The sequence below is a fragment of the Gigantopelta aegis genome, chromosome 15 (assembly GCF_016097555.1).
Source record: "Gigantopelta aegis isolate Gae_Host chromosome 15, Gae_host_genome, whole genome shotgun sequence".
Lineage (NCBI taxonomy): Eukaryota > Metazoa > Mollusca > Gastropoda > Neomphalida > Peltospiridae > Gigantopelta > Gigantopelta aegis.
In genome coordinates this window covers 18,465,122-18,485,029 of record NC_054713.1, presented here as the reverse complement: position 1 = coordinate 18,485,029, position 19,908 = coordinate 18,465,122, and the positions used below count along the sequence as shown (strand labels likewise).

The 19,908-nt window shown below is 39.9% G+C and overlaps 1 protein-coding gene across 1 annotated transcript in view; it reads right to left on the bottom strand.

The window, feature by feature from the left end:
* LOC121390537 (G-protein coupled receptor dmsr-1-like) overlaps window positions 1-19,908 on the bottom strand; it is an 83,830-nt gene that overhangs the window by 8,798 nt on the left and 55,124 nt on the right. The window contains exon 2 of the mRNA XM_041522370.1: window positions 12,852-12,893. The gene's annotated coding sequence lies outside the window, so the exon portion shown is untranslated. The remainder of the gene's footprint in view (window positions 1-12,851; window positions 12,894-19,908) is intronic.

Here is a 19,908-nt window from a genome sequence, read left to right as displayed (position 1 = left end):
ACATCGACAGTTGGGAACAGCTTTTTTATAATCTCTAATTTACTAGAAGCTATTTATTTCTGATCCGATTGATTTATAAATTACACATAGTTGGGTATTTTTATTTGTTTGTTTGTTGTTGTTTTTTGTTTGTTGGTGGGGGGTGGGGGGTTTGTGGGGGGGGGGGGTTGTTGGTTTTTTGGGTGGGGTATTTTTTTTTTTTGGGGGGGGGGGGGGTATTTCCAAAACAGTTTTACTTTTCTTCATACGTCAAACCCAAGTGAAATTATTTTTAAAAAACAAAATTTTTATAGAATGATGGGAAAGACTATAAAGTGCACCAATTCATCTGATACAAAGCTATATATGACACGTATAATATTATAGAAAAATACGCATCACATATGGGAAAATTCGTAATGGCCGCCAAGGTCAAAACACGTGACCTTCCAATCTTAACATGACCGTTATGGCATACAAAACCATTGTGCCAAATTCCATGCTAGTACCATAAAACGCACAATACCCTCTAAATTTGAGATTTCTGCGCCGCACTATCTACTATAATTTTATTCAGATGCGAGGGCGGGATGTAGTCCAGTGGTAAAGTGTTCGCTTCACACGCGGTCGGTCTAGGATCGATCCCCGTCGGTGGGCCCATTGGGCTATTTCTCGCTCTATGTGATGATCGATTATAAGAATCCGTAACCGATTATGTGGGGAAAATTTAACTGAAATAGTCCATCCAGTTTAGATGATAAAATTGATGTAAATGTGCTGATGTTTGGGTTTCTTTTCATGTGTACCTATAGAAGAAAGGAAATGTTTTATTTAACGACGCACTCAACACATTTTATTTACGGTTATATGGCGTCAGACATATTATGGTTAAGGACCACAGAGATATAAAAAGAGGAAACCTGCTGTCGCCACTTCATGGGCTACTCTTTTCGATTAGCAGCAAGGGATCTTTTATATGCATCATCCCAGAGACAGGATAGTACATACCACGGCCTTTGTTACACCAGTTGTGGAGCACTGGCTGGAACAACAAATAGCCCAATGGGTCCACCGACGGGGATCGATACTAGACCGACCGCGCATCAAGTGAACGCTTTATCACTAGGCTACGTCCCGCCCGACTTATAGAAGAAAATAATATTAAATAGTTATTAAAAATAAAATTAATTAAATTAATTAATTAATTAAACAAATCCTTCTAAAGTGCATATAATGTAACCGATTGTGTAATCGAAAGTTGATCAATTGGTGTCAACCAATTATAATCGATGATCGATGACGAAATTCCAACCGATTCCCAAAACTAGTTTCGGGTGTCATTGTGCAAGCATTCATTTAAATTTCAGGCTGCTTATATAACAAGGTGCAATACATGCATACATACATACATACATACATACATACATACATACATACATACATATACATATACATATATATACATATACATCTCTCTCTCTCTCTCTCTCTCTCTCTCTCTCTCTCTCTCTCTCTCTCTCTCTCTCTCTCTCTCTCTCTCTCTCTCCTCTCTCTCTCTCTCCCTCCCTCTCCCTCTCCTCTCCTCTCCTCTCCCTCTCTCTCCCTCTCTCTCTCTCTCTCTCTCTCTCTCTCTCTCTCTCCTCTCCCTCTCTCTCTCTCTCTCTTCGCCCTATATATATATATATTATATTATATATATATATATATATATATATTATATATTATATAGTAATATATTTGTTATCACTATTGGACATTTAGTATATATATATATATATATATATATATATATATATCCAAAGGACTTTCTGAAATCCAATATCTGTTTGCAAATCATTGACTCTTTTGAATAAGGTTCCTGCTCTTCAAAAAGTCCTGTTGAAAAAGATATATGTCGCTGAAGTGAATAACAGGAAACAAACCACACACAAAACACCGGACCTTTAAAAGCTTCATGCATCAAATATTAAGTACTGTACAGAATAGGATCAATACACGCTGTTAAATAATTCTTAGAAAATCGTTCCAGGAACCATATAAAGAAAATAATGGTATTTCACAGTTCCATTAAATAAACATACTGGTTTGTCAATCGGTCGATCAATATTTCAATAGATCTTCTTTACAATTCACCAGAATGACATGAAGTTACAGTTATAAAAATTAAATCAATGTCTCCCAGATATGTCTTTGTACTTCAGAGTGGGTTTATTGTAGTGACAAATGCAGTTTTCTTATAGCTACATCTATTATTGCTTTTGTTTGTTACATATGCAATATCAGTACATGTTGGTGGTGGTGGTGGGGACAATAAAGTACTAAAGCTTTCGAGTTGCAGCTGTTAAGAATAAATTTATATCACTATATACAAATATTTATGAGGTCTTAAGTTTCCGACAACCAGAGCCTTAGGTGCAAGATGTAGCCCAAAGGTGAACAACACCACTAGAGCACATTGATTTATTAATCATCGGCTATTGGATGTCAAACATATGGCAATTCTGACATATAGTCTTAGAGAGGAAACCCGCTACATTTTTCCATTAGTAGCAAGGGATCTTTTATATACACCATCCCACAGACAGGACAGCACATACCACGGTCTGTGATATACCAGTCGTGGTGCACAGGCCGGAACGAGAAATAGCCCAATGGGCCCACCTACAGGGATCGATCCCAAACTGACCGCGCATCATGCGAGCGCTTTACCACTGGGCTACGCCCCGCTCCTTTATGCTACAGTGAGTATGGTAGCCCCACTCCCATGGCTAGTGATATTCAATGTTGGCCTAGAAAATAACTACTACTGCCCTGCCCGACGGCCAGTGGGAAGAAAAGTGGCCAAATGTTGCAGTTATGTCTATTTTGTAAATTTGAATATCCTACCCCCCCCCCCCCCCCCCCCCCCAATGTTAGTGCTTTTAAGCTCTATCTCCCTCTTTAGGTGATATATGTGATTATTACTGTTATTTAGTAATATTGTATTAACTTAAATTAAAGTAGGGCTAGTGAATTTTAAATTGTGGCTAGTAAAATTTTAAAATCACTGATCCTATGGCTAGTGGACTTCATAAACATTCTAGACCGGCCTCGGTGGCGTCGTGGCAGGCCATCGGTCTACAGGCTGGTAGGTACTGGGTTCGGATCCCAGTCGAGGCATGGGATTTTTAATCGAGATACCGACTCCAAACCCTGAGTGAGTGCTCCGCAAGGCTCAATGGGTAGGTGTAAACCACTTGCACCGACCAGTGATCCATAACTGGTTCAACAAAGGCCATGGTTTGTGCTATCCTGCCTGTGGGAAGCGCAAATAAAAGATCCCTCCCTTGCTGCCTGTCGTAAAAAAAACAGTGTCAGTACGTCCAATAGGCGACAGATTAAAAAATCAATGGGTCTCCGGCGTCTAAAAAAAACAAACAGTGTTTCAGAATTCATTGCACGTCTTACCAAATGCAGTAACCATTGAGAAATGACCAGTGTTTACTGACTAGCACTATACCATTAGCCCGATGATGCCACCAGATTTTTGAAAATCAATGTGCTCTAAATAGGTGAAGTACGTCGGGTTAAATAAAATTAGAAAACTTTACTTTTTTCTCTTCCTAGCATTCCACCCCCACCCCCCCCCCCGTTCCAACAAAACAAACAACCCCCCCCCCCCCACACACACACAATCACTTTATGCTCTTTGAAACGTATTTTGTTTTCAAGTGTGTAGAAGCTACCGTATTAAATCAAATCCCATAGACGATAACAGTAACACGTGTGGCTACAGGTAGTATTAAACCAAATAACTTCCGGTTGGGTCAAAGATCGAGGTGCGCCCAACTTTTGATAGAGACGTGAACACCACAAGTCCTGTGATTTGTGATAAATGTGAATGTGTCGGTTGTAAAAAAATTGTTTCATCTGGGTAAAAAAATATGCAATTTTATTTCATCTAATACTACTGTGTCAAGTAGCCTTGTGCTTGAAACATGTATGGAGTACCTGTAACAAAAGGTACTCGAATTTTGTGCGGAACTAGGGAATCATAGGCGCTACCCGTTATCTCAAAAATGAGCAGCTTGACCCCCAATTTTTTCTGATTCACTTTAAGGGTGAGGGATGGTAGTATTTATCTCCATGGCGTTTATGTCGATTGATACGCTGCAGGTAGGAGTTTTAGCAACATATGTTACTATTGTCGTCTATATGATTTGATTTGGTAGTATACACCCTAAAACTGCTAACTGCAGTGTATCAATCAACATGTACGTCACAAATATATATACTACCACCCCTCCACCCTCAAAGTAAATCAGAAAATAAAGGGTTACGCTACTTATTTCAGAGATAACGTGTACCGTTATTGACTACCATAGTTCCACACACATTGTTTTACAGGTTTCAAGCACAAGGCTACTTGACATAATGGTACTAGATGAAATAAAATTGCATACACGTTTTTCCCAGATGAAACTTTCATCCTTTGTTTTTAGAACAAACGCACTGACATTTATCGCCAATGACAGGACGTGTAGTATTAACTCCTCTATCAAACATTTGGTGCACCCAAAACGTTGACTACCTTAAAGGGACATTCCTGAGTTTGCTGCATTGTAAGATGTTTCCGACTAATACAATATTTCTACGATAAAACATACATATTAAACATATTTTCTTGTTTCGAATATTAGTGTCTATATAATCAATGTGTTTCTGGTCATGTCAATATTTGTAAGAAGCCCAAACTGGATTTTGTCTTCAAATAATTCCCCCCTGCGTGTGCTGTAACCTCACCGTGGTGCAGGGGTGTAACATTCTCTTTGAGAATGGCCAATACAGCACAAAATTGAAGTTTTGAGTAAAATTCAGTATCCGTAAAATTCTGTGATATTTGTGTTTTTGCACAGTTCTTTACACTATTTTTGTTTAAGTCTTGAATTTTTATATTGATGTTGATCATCACTTTATTTATTTGCATTACCATAGTTTGACACCCAATAGCCGATGTATTTTTCGTGCTGGGGTGTCGTTAAACATTCATTCATTCATTCATTCATTTATTCATTCATTCATTCAAATAATTTCGTACGTACGAAAAAAATAATGTTTAGGAATTAAAATGAAATTTAACCTAGTACTAATATTAGAATGGTCAGAAACACCTTTAATATACAGCCACCAATATTTTATACAGAAAAATATATTTGATATGTAATTACAATCGTTAAAAAGTATCTGTTAGTCGATAACATCTTAAACATTGCAGCAAACTCAGGAATGTCCCTTTAAAACAACAATCACTAATAAAAGTATTATTACGTTGTGAATATATTTCCTGGAACAATGCAACAGAGGTGTGCATTCGCATTATTATAGCGACCCTTCAGTGGCGACAATGAGTCAGTGTTGATTTAATACAAACTCGACAATCTCTCTTGGTAGCACTAAACCAAATAACTTCCGGCTGGGTCAAAATACGAGGTGTACCGAACTTTTGATATAGAAGTTAACACCACACGTCCTGTTAGTTTCACCTGGGCTAAAAATGTATGCAATTTTATTTCATCTAGTACCACGGTGTCATGATGATGATGATAACTAGTTTAACGTGCCCATATACCACTAGGGTTTCGAACACGCCCATCCCGAGTCCGACCTCCGATAAGATCGGTGGCCTGACTCGGGATGGAGGGGGGGCGGGGGGATATGGGCAGAATTTTGAAAATAGCACTTAGTAAAAAAAGTTAATAAATTAAAGAAAAAAAAGAAAAAGGTTACAAGCCAAAAATAAAAAAGAATTGACTGCTCGGCCGAATATTTATATAATTTGGAGCATTTTAGAAGGACAGTCCAAAATTAAATAAGAGAAAGAAGAGAGGATCGGACTATTTAATAATATTACAAAAAAGAAGTAATTTCGACATAAAATTTTGAACGCAGATCTAAACGTTTAAAGTCCGACCGATATGTCCACGCGAGTGGCCTCGTTAAGGCCGTTTGGGTGCACAGCTTAAAGGGACGAGATGGGTTGCATCCCATCAAGAAAACCCCTAGATTGACAGTCGATAGACGTTGAAGGTGTAGTGCTGTGCTGAAATACAGATCTTGAGAAGCCGGATCCGTCTGAACGAGTAGAGTATCAGACTAGGGTATAGTCCAGTCGTCATGGGTTGGTATAGTGGTGCGGACGGGCCCGACTCCGGAGGATACGAGATGGTATCACTATAAAACAATGTAAAGTCTAGAAAAAGAGTAGTAGGGGCCGACCCCGCTTCCTATTTCTTCTTAGAGTGGGGCGGTCAATCTTCCAGTGCTGCTAGGACAGGCTCGGACATGTAGAGACTAAACGCGAACAACCGTGGCGTTCTACAGAATGGCCGTCATACGAGTCACGAAAAAACAAGTCAACATAGTCAGACGGAGAAAAACGTGGAGGCGAGGAATCTCGCTGAAAAAGAATCCAACCTGGTGGTGCAGACTGTCGAAACGAGAAGCGTTCCAGCGTTCAATCAGTTCCAATGGCCGCATACATCCCAGTAGAAAACTTCATTTCGCTGACAAAAACAACGAAATGAAGGACCCCAAGTCGAGCACACGAAAGCACGTGCAGTGTGCACAAGCGAAACAAACACGTCTTACCGCGTGGAGCTCCAGACTGGGAATGCCACGGTGTCAAGTAGCCTTGTGCCTGGAACATGTATGGGGTACCAGTAAAAAAGGTACTCGAATTTTGTGCAAAACTAGGGGTTATACTGAAAATGAGCCGTGGAAGGTACCATTTTCTGCAGTTAATACTTTGAGGTAGGGGTTGTAGTACTGATATTTATGGGTCATAGTTTGGTTGATATATTGCATATAGTGTTTTTAAACACACACGTTAACATTGCCGCCTATGGGATTTTATTTGGTATAGTCTTACCTCTTACTCCCACGCGATCTATTTTAGTTCCGCATGCGCACACGCGTGTGCCGACAACTAATGAGCGATAGTAGGTCCTCTCGTTCTCTCTCCCCCAATTACTACGAAGGCAGAAATTTAATTTAAATTTGCCGCTTTGTGCGCACGCGGAGTCTAAGAAACCTTGTCCGTCTGCTTAGTCAAACAATTTTAAAACACGGAGGCTTTGGCGGGATTTTCATCGCAATTATGGAAATGAGACCCACTGATTAACCAGTTATGGCACGACCAAATTTCAAACCATCAGCGATTGTGTTTCGCACGTTAGGAGACACAAGACATATTGTATGCAGAGGAAATTGGATTCTGTGCATAGTCAACATAGCCGAAGCACCACAAAAACCACTTGCAACAGTAATTCACGAAAACGTAAACGTTGGTATGACGAAGAGTATAATCTTCCTTAAAGGAATCTGGTTTTTGATTATCATTGCTAGGAACTGTGCAATATAAAATGAAAGAAAGAGACGGGAAAAAGAAAGAAAAAAATAGAAGCCAATGTCCTGTAATTCATCTTCAATCAATAATCAATTTCCGGGTTCCGTCAAGGTCACAAATATACAAATTACATAGGACGGGAGAGGAAGATACAGAGAGAGAGAGAGAGAGAGAGAGAGAGAGAGAGAGAGAGAGAGAGAGAGAGAGAGAGAGAGAGAGAGAGAGAGAGAGAGAGAGAGAGAGAGAGAGAGAGAGAGAGAGAGAGAGAGAGAGAGAGAGAGAGAGAGTGAGAGAGAGAGAGAGAGAGAGAGAGAGAGGGGGGGGGGGAGGAGAGGGAGGGAGAGAGACTACATGAGCTACTCTTTCCCATTAGCAGCAAAGGATCTTTTATTTGCGCTTCCCACAGGCAGGATAGCACAAACCATGGCCTTTGTTGAACCAGTTATGGATCACTGGTCGGTGCAAGTGGTTTACACCTACCCACTGAGCCTTGCGGAGCACTCACTCAGGGTTTGGAGTCGGTATCTGGATTAAAAATCCCATGCCTCGACTGGGATCCGAACCCGAGAGAGAGGATAGGGGGATAGAAACATAGTGACAGAAACACATATATGAGTTCACACAGCGGTTAACGGAATCTGCTGACGTCACAGGACCACCATTATTCTAAAGTCTAATTGCCAATTGCGTACCAATTTGCGGGACGTAGCCCCGTGGCAAAGCGCTCGCTCGATGCGCGGTCGGTTTAGGATCGATCCCCGTCGGTTGGCCCATTGGGCTATTTCCTACTTTCAGCCAGTGCACCACGACTGGTATATCAAAAGCCGTGGTATGTACTATCCTGTCTGGGGGATGGTGCATATAAAAGATCTCTTGCTGCTAATCGAAAAGAGTATCCCATGAAGTGTCGACAGCGGGTTTCCTCTCTCAATATGTGTCTGGTCCTTGACCATATGTTTCACGCCATATAACAATAAATAAAATGTGTTGAGTGCGTTGCTAAATAATACATTTCTTTCTTTCTTTCTACCCCTAAGCCCTGGGTGGGAGCCGGTAGCGGGCTGCGAACCCTGTACCTACCAGGCTGTAGTCCGATGGATTAACCACTGCGCCACCTAGGTTTTATTTCTGGAAGGGTGGGATTTGGCTCAGTCGGTTGAGTGCTCGGCTGCGGTGCTTGTGTCGTAGGATCGAACCACCTCGGTGGATCCATTCAACTGATTGGGGTTCTTTCTCGTTTCAACCAGTGCACCACAGCTGGTCAAAGACCGTGGTATGTGCTTTCCTGTCTGTGTGAAAGTGCATATAAAAGATCCCTTGCTACTAATGAAAAAAAAAATGTAGCGGGTTTCCTCTCTAAGACTCTATGTCAGATTTACCAAATGTTTGACATCGAATACTCGATGGTTGATTAATCAATGTGATCGAGTGGTGTCGTTAAACAAACCAAACTTCTTGAATTGGATAAGGAGAGCCCAAAGGAATATATCCACTTAGATGTTTGGTACATATGAATGTGGAGGGGGTAGGGGTGGAGGGGTCAGATAAATAAAGACACACACATGTGGATGTGCAGACTCAATTACAAGTATGCTGCGATGTCTTTGAACGCGCAGTTTCGTTTCTTTCTCCTTCCAAGACAATATGTTAGTATCGATCTCCGTATGTGGCCCCATTGGACTATTTCTCGTTCCAGCCAGTGCTCCACGACTGGTGTAAAAAAAAGAGAGCCGTAGTATGTACTATCCCTTGCTGCTAATCGAAAAGAGTAGCCCATGAAGTGGCGACAGTGGGTTTCCTCTCTCTATATATCTGTGTGGTCCTTAACCATATGTCTGACGCCATATATCCGTAAATAATATGTGTTGAGTGCGTCGTTAAACCCCCCCCCCCCCCAAAAAAAAAAAAAAAAAAAAAAAAAAAAAAAAAAACATTTCCTTCATTTCCTTCCTTCTAGACAATATGATTACAGGAACACTATCGCCCACCTCACCCCACCAGGGCCGTAGCTAGGATTTTTTGTTTTCGGGGGGGGGGGGAGGGGGGGGGGGCAACTGAGTAGTTAATAGTCTAAAACTCCTTAAACAGTTAAGAAGAGAATTTTCTTTAAGTTTATATAATGCTTTCCGGATTCCCCCCCCCCCCTGCCCACTATTACTCCCAGGTGTTACTGTTTGGACCTGCCCCTAGACGTGCGATGCTATGTTTGTCTACACCTCTTAATCAACCATAAATTTACCATAAAGGTCCACACGCTGACGTACTGAAGAGTAACACAAACTGATTCAGAGCATATCGACTGCGCTGTGTTCGCAGCTTGAGCTCTGGGGAAGCGCTTCTGTTTGTTAGACATGCACTTTAATTTCCAAAAAGCAAATGCAAGGGTAAATGTAAATCGTTTCAATCATTGTAGCGAGATATCGTTATTGGGTAAAGTACGGCAAATATTATAGGAGCATTCACACGATCGACATTTTTGTCGGCGAAAAGCTTCGCTTAAAGGGACATACCCTAGTTTTTAAACACTATGGCGTATTTTTCACTATTAAAGCCGTTTTTGATAATTTAAATTAGAAGTGCTAACATTTCATGATTTAGAATATTAATTTTCGTGCACCTGAAGAGGATATGGGCTCTGTTTAACAACACGTGCTGGGGTGTCGTTAAACATTCATTTATTCATCATTCATTCATTCATTCATTCATTCATTCATTCATTTATTCTGTTTAACAACAAAGCTTCCTCTTTGCAAGTCTTTTAGCATTGCACAGCGAAATCGCAAAGTTGCAAGAGTTTAATGAATTAGGCCCTTGGTCATTCAGGTTTTCGTAATACCTCAAAATTCGTTTTTCATAATTCTAAAAAAAAACGCACGTTCGTCTGAGAAGTAACGGTTACCGAGACAAGCTCTACTTAATTTTTAGACGGTATTTGCCCGTTTAAACATCACAGACTTTAGCTTCTCTCTGTTATAACCTTATCCCAAATGTGAGTTGCAGGTTTGTAGATTAACACAACTTAGTGTCTATTTTCACAAGCTGAAACTAAGGTCTGCGCCTTTAAGCTTGGTTCATGGTCGTGGTTAGGCCATCGGTCTACAGGCTGGTAGGTACTGGGTTCGGATCCCAGTCGAGGCATGGGATTTTTAATCCAGATATCGACTCCAAACCCTGAGTGAGTGCTCCGCAAGGCTCGATGGGTAGGTGTAAACCGCTTGCACCGATCAGTGATCCATAACTGGTTCAACAAATGCCATGGTTTGTGCTATCCTGCCTGTGGGAAGCGCAAATAAAAGATCCCTTGCTGCTAATCGGAAAGAGTAGCCCGGGTTTCCTCTCAAAATCTGTGTGGTCCTTAACCATATGTCTGACGCCATATAACCGTAAATAAAATGTGCTGAGTGCGTCGTTAAATAAAACATTTCTTTCTTTCTTTGGTTGATATAAAATCTGTAACGTTAAACGTTTGTTTTGTTTAACGACACCCATTAGAGCACATTTATTTATTAATTTTCGGTTATTTAATGTCAGACATTTGGTAATTTTGACATTTAGTCTTAGAGAGAAAACCCGCTTATTTTTTTTTTCATTAGTAGCAAGGGAACTTTTATATGCACCATTCCACAGACAGAATAGCAGATACCACGGCCTTTGATATACCAGTCGTAGTGAACTGGCTGGAACGAATCTATAACGTCGCAGATGGCCGAAAGCAATCGGAAATCGTCGCGGAACGACAAAGAATGAATGAATGAATGAATGAATGAATGAATGAATGTTTAACGACACCCCAGCACGAAAAATACATCGGCTATTGGGTGTCAAACTATGGTAATGCAAATAAATAAAGTGATGATCAACATCAATATAAAAATTCAAGGTTTAAACAAAAACAGTCTAAAGAACTGTGCCAAAAATACAAATACAAATATCACAGAATTTTACGGACACCGAATTTTACTCTAAACTTCAATTTGTGCTGTATTGGCCAATCTCAAAGAGAATGTTACACCCCTGCACCACGGTGAGGTTACAGCACGCGCAGGGGTGGAACGACAAAGATATTTTTGTGGGAATATAATCACTTTTGATCGGAAAACATTGTTTGGGTATCTCAGCATTTGTTTTAATATTGGCTGGGTATTAGCTCCGTTGGCCGAAGGAAATGCTTTATTTAACGACGCACTCAACACATTTTATTTACGGTTAAATGGCGTCGGACATATGGTTCAGGACTACACAGATATTGAGGGAGGAAACCCGCTGTCGCGACTTCATGGGCTACTCTTTTTGATTAGCAGCAAGGGATCTTTTATATGCGGCATCCTACAGACAGGATAGCACATACCACGGCCTTTGATGTACCAGTCGTGGTGCATTGGCTGGAACGAGAAATAGCTCAATGGGCCCACTGACGGGGATCGATCCCAGACCGACCGCGCATCAAGCGAACGCTTTGCCACTGGGCTACGTTTTTGGTTATTGGATGCCAGACATTTGGTAATTTTGACATTTAGTCTTAGAGAGAAAACTTCATTTTTTTTTTCATTAGTAGCAAGATATTTTTTATATGCACCATTCCAGAGAAAGGATAGCAGATACCACGACCTTTGATATGCCAGTCGTAGTGCACTGGCTGGAACGAATCTGATCGCCGAAAGCAGTCGTAACTTGTCGTAGAACGACAAAAACAGTTTTGTGGGAATATAATCACTGTTGATCGGAAACGTTAAACACAGTGGCATGTACGTACTTGTTCAGATATATCAGCATTTGTTTTAATAGCCCCTGCGCGTGCTGTAACCTCACCGTGGTGCAGGGGTGTAACATTCTCTTTGAGAATGGCTAATACAGCACAAAATTGAAGTTTTGAGTAAAATTCAGTATCTGTAAAATTCTGTGATATTTGTGTTTTTGCACAGTTCTTTACACTGTTTTTGTTTAAGTCTTGAATTGTTATAAAGATGTTGATCATCACTTTATTTATATGCATTAACATAGTTTGACACCCAACAGCCGATGTATTTTTCGTGCTGGGGTGTCGTTAAACATTCATTCATTCATTCATTCATTGTTTTAATATGGGGTGGGATTTAGCTCAGTCGGCCCAGTGCCGCAGGATCGAACCATCTCGGTGGATCCATTCAACTGATTGGGGTTTTTTTTTCGTTCCAACCAATGCATCATAACTGGTCAAAAGGCCGTGGTATGTGTTTTCCTGCGTGTGGAAAAAAAATGCATATAAAAGATCCCTTGCTACTAACGGGACAATGTGGCGGGTTTCCTCTCTAATACTCTGTGTCAGAGTTACCAAATGTTTGACATCCAATAGCTGATGATTAATTAATCAATCTACTCCGATGTTAAACAAAACAAACTTTAACTTTCTTTTTAAATAGACAAACATACAAACATTAACTTTGTTTTTAAATAGACAAACATACAAACATTTGCCTATGCAGCAATTAAATCGAAAACAAATATTTACCTTTCTACTTTAGGAGAATAGAGTAGCTCTTGTGCTGACATTCTGAAAAAAATAAAATAAATAATGCTGATGTTTAAAATACCTCCACTCTTTATTTCGAGTGCTCCGAAGAGAGACAATATCGTATACTGCATGTTATGACATTCAGTTGTTCTAGATGCGGGAATCAACTCTACTTTTATAACATAATAATGGGCGTTGAATTCCGTTTAGACATTGTATTACCTAACAGACATATCAGCTCTGGTTACAACAAAACAAAGAAAAGAAACACTCCCTTCAATGGAACTAAAGTCCGAACCAAATTGTATACAACTACGATAAATTACTTTCCTACCTTTAATTACCGTTAAATTCCTCCTACATTTTGTCCAGATACAAAACGTGAAAAAAAAAACATTACAGTGACACAGATTCCACATACGAGACTGTAACGATGTCTCCGGTATCGACTTGGCTGAGACTGCATAGGGCAAATTGCATGCAGTTTTTTGCCGTCTATCATTTTGCTTGTTTGTGGAATACTCTTCAAGAGGGGTGGGTCGATATGACGTAATCTAACTACGTCATGACATGCGCTTAACTTGGGAGACTTACGCCCCCCCCCCCCCCCCCCCCCCCCCCCCCCCCCCCCCCCCCCCCCCCCCCCCCCCCCCCCCCCCCCCTTGAAGAGTATTGCACAAAAAAGCAAACTGGCAGACGGTGGTAAATTGCATGTATTTTACCCTATATGCATTCTCAGCGAAGTCTATATCGGTGACATTGTTACAGTCTCATATGTGGAATCTGTGTCGCTGTAATGTTCTTTTCGCGATTTATGTTTGGACAAAAAGTGGACAAAATATAATGATAATTAAAGGTAGGAGAGTCATTTACCGTAGTTGTTAACAATTTGGTTCGGACTTTAAATTATTTGCTCATTGTCTGAAATTGTGGTATGGTCGAATCAATGCAATCTAGCTTTTAAACACTAGGGCGTGTTTTTCAAAATTAGGGTAGTTTTTTGACAATTGAAATCAGACATAACTTAATTTGTATTGTTTACATTATCAATAATCATTGCGGGGTTTGCTGTACCTCTGAGCTCTAGTCTATGTTTTAAAGGGACATTCCTGAGTTTGCTGCAATTTTTAAGATGTTATCGACTAACAGAGACTTTTTAACGACTGCAGTTACATATCAAATATATTTTTCTGCATAAAATATCAGTGGCTATATATTAAACGTGTTTCTGATCGTTCTAATATTTGTACTAGGTTAAATTTCATTTTATTTCCTAAAATATAACTTTTTTCGTACGTACGAAATTATTTGAAGTTAAAATCCAGTTTGGGCTTATTGCAAATATTAAGACGATCAGAAACACATTGAATAGACAGACACTGATATTCTAAACAAGAAAATATATTTAATATCTAAGTTTAATCGTATAAATATTTTATTAGTCGGAAACATCTTACAATGCAGCAAACTCGGGAATGTCCCTTTAAAGGTATTTCCACGTTTAAACTTCACAGACTCTTGTTTCACTCTTTATCGTGATGTGTTACAGATTTGTAGAGTAACTAAACTTAGTGTCCATTGTCACGCATTAAAACTAGGGTTTGCGACTTTAAAAGGCAACACCGTCCTTGCCAAACCAACAATTCAGAGAATTATTATGTATAATGTATTGCAGTTACAAAACGTAAATCTGTAATTTCTGATATATTTTAATTTAGTATTTAAATATTAAAATGCATTCAGTTTTAGGTTATACGTGTGTTTTCTCAAATTTATGTCTTACATAAAATATTGACTATTAAGAAGTTTAGACAGTATATAAATATACCGTACGGCATTGCGAAGAGCCAGGGATGGGTCACTTTCTAACAGAGAGAGAGAGAGAGAGAGAGAGAGAGAGAGAGAGAGAGAGAGAGAGAGAGAGAGAGAGAGAGAGAGAGAGAGAGAGAGAGAGAGAGAGAGAAGAGGGTGTAGTGGCCTTACACCTACCCACTGAGCCCTCAAGAACTCGCTCTGGGTTGGAGCCGGTGCCGGGCATCGAACCCAGTACCTACCAGCCTGTAGTCCGATGGCTTAACCACTGCGCCACCGAGGCTGGCAGAAGATTACAAAGGGATTTTCCCATATAAAACCTAATGCAATCTGAACTCCAGGACTGACCCTGCGTTTGAGCCATTTGGGATTGTATTAGCACGTGTCCAGATCAGTTCGCCTTCAAGCAAAGCTTCCTGCTTACAAGACTGGTGCCTCATTATGCGTGCCCCGCGGTCGGGACCCGTCACTTCAACCACTCGTGGAGACGACCCAAAACAGCTTAACAGATGGACACACCACGCTTACAATGACTACTAATGACCTGAAATGGTCAGCTATATGGATCAACAGGAACGATCAGAAACAGTCCGAAATGCCTTACTATGGCTAGTAATATTTCAGTAACAGCCAATAAGGACTAGTTATCTATGCAAGCTTTGAAGTGTGTGTTTTCATTTCGCTATTTACTCGTAAAATGTAAAACAAAAACTAAGACCGAATCAAGGTCTAGACTACTTAAAGAGACAGACCCTAGTTTTTAAACATTAAGGCATATTTTTTACTATTAAAGCCGTTTTTGATAACTGAAATCATACTTTATATATTTTATTGTTTAAATTATCCATTTCCGTACATTCGAAGTGTTTTTCGTCATCCTGCTGTTTTAAATATCACAAAATGCATTTTTCATACTTTAAAAAAAAACCGCACGTGCGTCTGCGAAGTAACAGTTATGGAGTCCAATTTTAGTCTATTTTTAGAGGGTATTTCACCATTTCAAAGTAACAGTCATGTTTCACTCAGTTATAACTTTATCCAAATGTGTTACAGGTTTGTAGATTAACTAAGCTTAGTGTGCATTTTAATGGGCTGAAACTAGTGTCTGTCCCTTTGATGTGAAACCTATCACCCTTCTGCCCTGCATCAAGCCACCAGTTACACCAGAAGCAGGGGATATGTAAAAATTGCTTGGAGCTAAGCAATTACTTAAAGGAACATTCCTGAGTTTGCTGCATTGTAAGATGTTTTCGACTAATAAAATATTTCTACGATTAAACTTACATATGAAATATATTTTCTTATTTAGAATATCAGTGTCTGTATATTCAATGTGTTTTTGGTCGTCTTAATATTTGTAAGAAGCCCAAACTGGATTTTGTCTTCAAATAATTTCGTACGTACGAAAAAATATATTTTAGGAAATAAAATGAAATTTAACCCAGTACAAATATTAGAACGACCAGAAACAGGTTTAATATACAGCCACTAATATTTTATGAGAAAAATATATTTGATATGTAATTACAATCGTTAAAAAGTCTCAGTTAGTCGATAACATCTTAAACAGTGCAGCAAACTCAGTAATGTCCCTTTAACAAATTTAGATTGCCTCCTCCGATAGTTTTATTTTACTTTGCTTCACCTTTGTCTTGGTTTGTAAGTTCTATTTACATTTCATTTCAACTTATTTTTGTGCTTATATCCAATTACGGTTCAAGCACGTTGTCATGGGCACATACCTCAGCTACCTTGGCTGTCCGTCCGGGACAGTGGGTTAGTTGTTAATTGTTAGTGGTTAGTGAGAGAGAAGAGCGTGCAGTGGCCTTACACCTACCAAGTGAGTCGTTAAAACTTGCTCCAGATGGGAGCCGGTATCGAGATGCGAACCCAGTACCTGTCAACCTTAGGTCCGATAGCATAACCGCGACGCCACCGAGGCAGGTCTGTTTACAATAGTTTCTGCAGGGTTTTTTTTTCAAAACACATTATTTTACAACAATTTTCCTTTTTCAATAACGGTAAATTATTCTTATTCCCGCAAATCGTTCGTTGTTTTTTCGAACCTTACAAATGAGAGCACCAAAGATACAAAAAAAAATAAGAAAAAAAATAAAGATGGCTGCTCAATACAGGTGAACTTACATCATATTCATTAATGTAATAAGCAATTGATTTAAATACTATTACCATGGCGTCATAATCCAGATGGCAGCTTAGTGGTCGTTTGTTTTGTTTGGTTTTTAACAAAACATTTTCCACCATACCCAGCGGAAGCAAACTTTGTAACCGGCCTCGGTGGCGTCGTGGTTAGGCCATCGGTCAACATGCTGGTAGGTACTGGGTTCGGATCCCAGTCGAGGTATGGAATTTTTAATCCAGATATCGACTCCAAACCCTGAGTGAGTGCTCCGCAAGGCTCAATGGGTAGGTGTAAACCACTTGCACTGACCAGTGATCCATAACTGGTTCAACAAAGGTCATGGTTTGTGCTATCCTGCCTGTGTGATGCGCAAATAAAAGATCCCTTGCTGTTAATCGGAAAGAGTAGCCCATGAAGTGGCGACAGCGGGTTTCCTCTCAAAATCTGTGTGGTCCTTAACCATATGTCTGACGCCATATAACCGTAAATAAAATGTGTTGAGTGCGTCGTTAAATAAAACATTTCTTTCTTATTTTTCCAACTTTGTAACCCACTATCGATACTGGCACGAAATCCAGATTCAGTGCACAACACAACGGAGAAGTGAAAAGTGCAAGTATATCGACAAAAACCCCCAAACAACAACATTAAAACTGTCTAGCTCAATAAAACCCTGTTTTTACTGCAGCCCTTCCCGGGAGCGACCCTGTGCCATTGGCGAAGATATTAAACAGAGTTCGAAGAATACTTTAAAACAAAACAACGAATAAAAAATAATAATAATAAAAATAAATAAAAATAAAAAATAAGTGTCTAGCTCAATAAGACCCAGATTTTACAGTCGCCCCTCACGTGCACGACACTGTACATAGCTGATGATAATAAACCGAGTTTACTTTATGATTCTAAGAACTCTGTTTGTATTGAATTCCCAGTTCTCTCTGTACAGAAACGATTGTTGAAGGAATACGTGTCTGTGGAGACGTAGACATTTTATGACAGTAAAGACGACTTATGTTGCCTAATTCATTTTATTATCAATCTAGTGAATATCTGGGTGTGTCGTAAAAAAAAGAGTTGTATTCTGATTGGTGAACCGATATCATTTTGATTGGTAGGATAGTGACCTAGTTTTTCTTTGATTGATTGATTGATTAATTCATATATTTATATATTTATTTATTTAATTAATTAAATAACTAATTTTTGTTATATCTGTATCTACTTTAAGTATATCTATATATTCATTCATGCATCCATCCATGCATCTATCCGCGCATCCATCCATGCATCCATCCATCTATCTCTTTCTATATACATATGTATATCTTTATTTCTGTTTTCCTCCTTAAGTCCTCTCCCTCCGTCCCCCCTTCTCTCTCTCTCTCTCTCTCTCTCTCTCTCTCTCTCTCTCTCTCTCTCTCTCTCTCTCTCTCTCTCTCTCTCTCTCTCTCTCTGCCTCCCCCTCCCTCCCTCTCTCTCTCTTTCCCCTGAAAATTATTACTACCATATTTCAAATTAAAACACCCAGGAAGAGTATCTTCAGTTTACAATGGTGCATTAAAGTGAGTTCCTCTCGTGGAGGGTGCTCTGTCGAGGAGGAGGGATGTATTTAAACGAATTGTCTGATGAACGTTCTCGCGCTTGCCTTAATGGAAGCAAATCACATTGACAATAAATGCCAAGCTATTAGCTGATGCAGTGTTCATATACTAACTCCATAGGAGATGCAATTTTTCTAACAAGAATTCAATAACTCGGCTACGCAAGTACATGGGTTGTGTGTCACCGTTAACTTGTAAATATAACACAATTGATTTCCTATTTTTCCGTCGTCTGTGCGTCTGTGCCGTAATGAAAAGACTTTTAAATTAACGAAAATGCACTCAGTGGCCCTGTCTTTTAAAGCAGAAACCCAGTCGCGATGTTGATCGAATCTGTTTCCAACTTATCGCGTTTCATCAGTTGTTAACCAAATACGCGGCACTGGTTTGTACCTTTAAATAATTAAGCCCGAACGCCGGTCCATATTGATGGTTTTATTATGGTGTGGGAAGGGAAAGAAGTGAGTAGGTTCAGAGAGTTGGAGAAAAACTTATTTACAACTTTCATTTATTTATTTATTTATTTATTTATTTATTTTATAATTATCCATGTTACAATTTCTTTACGATTTTTTTTTTTTTTTTTTTACCTGTAACTTGATTCATAAAAGTCTCTCTGTCTCTGTCTGTCTATCTGTCTCTCTCACTCTCTCTCTCTCTCTCTCTCTCTCTCTCTCTCTCTCTCTCTCTCTCTCTCTCTCTCTCTCTCTCTCTCTCTCTCTCTCTCTCTCTCTCTCTCTCTCTCTCTCTCTGTCTCTCTCTCTCTCTCTCTCTCTCTCTCTCTCTCTCTCTCTCTCTCTCTCTCTCTCTCTCTCTCTCTCTCTCCATCTAACAACTAACCCACTGTCCTGGACATACAGTCCAGATAGCTGAGGTGTGCCAAGGACAGCGTACTTGAACCTCAATTGGATATAAGCACGACATACTGAGTGTGCGTGGAGCTAGAATTTAAAATCTAAATCCTTGAAACATTCAAATCAATCAATGAACCATCTGATACAAAGAAAGAAATGTTTTATTGAACAACACACTCAACACATTTTATTTACGGTTATATGGTGTCAGACATATGATTAAGGACCACACAGACATTGAGAGAGAAAACCCGCTGTCGCCACTTCATGGGCTACTCTTTTCGATTAGCAGCAAGGGATATTTTATATGCACCATCCCACAGACAGGGTAGTACATACCACGGCCTTTGATACACCAGTCGTGGTGCACTGGCTGGAACGAGAAATAGCCCAATGGGTCCACTGACGGGGATCGATCCCACACAGACCGCGCATCGAGCGAGCGCCTTACCACGGGGCTACCCATTTGATACGTGCTTACATCCACTGAAGGTCCAAACACGTCGATCTTAGGCGCATTCTCCGCATTTCCAAAACAACTGCACAGAACAGAGTAGTACAAGGCAACACGTCACAGAACAGGACAGCACAGCGAATATTCGTCTTCATGGGCTATTTTTCGTTCCAGCCAATGCACCACG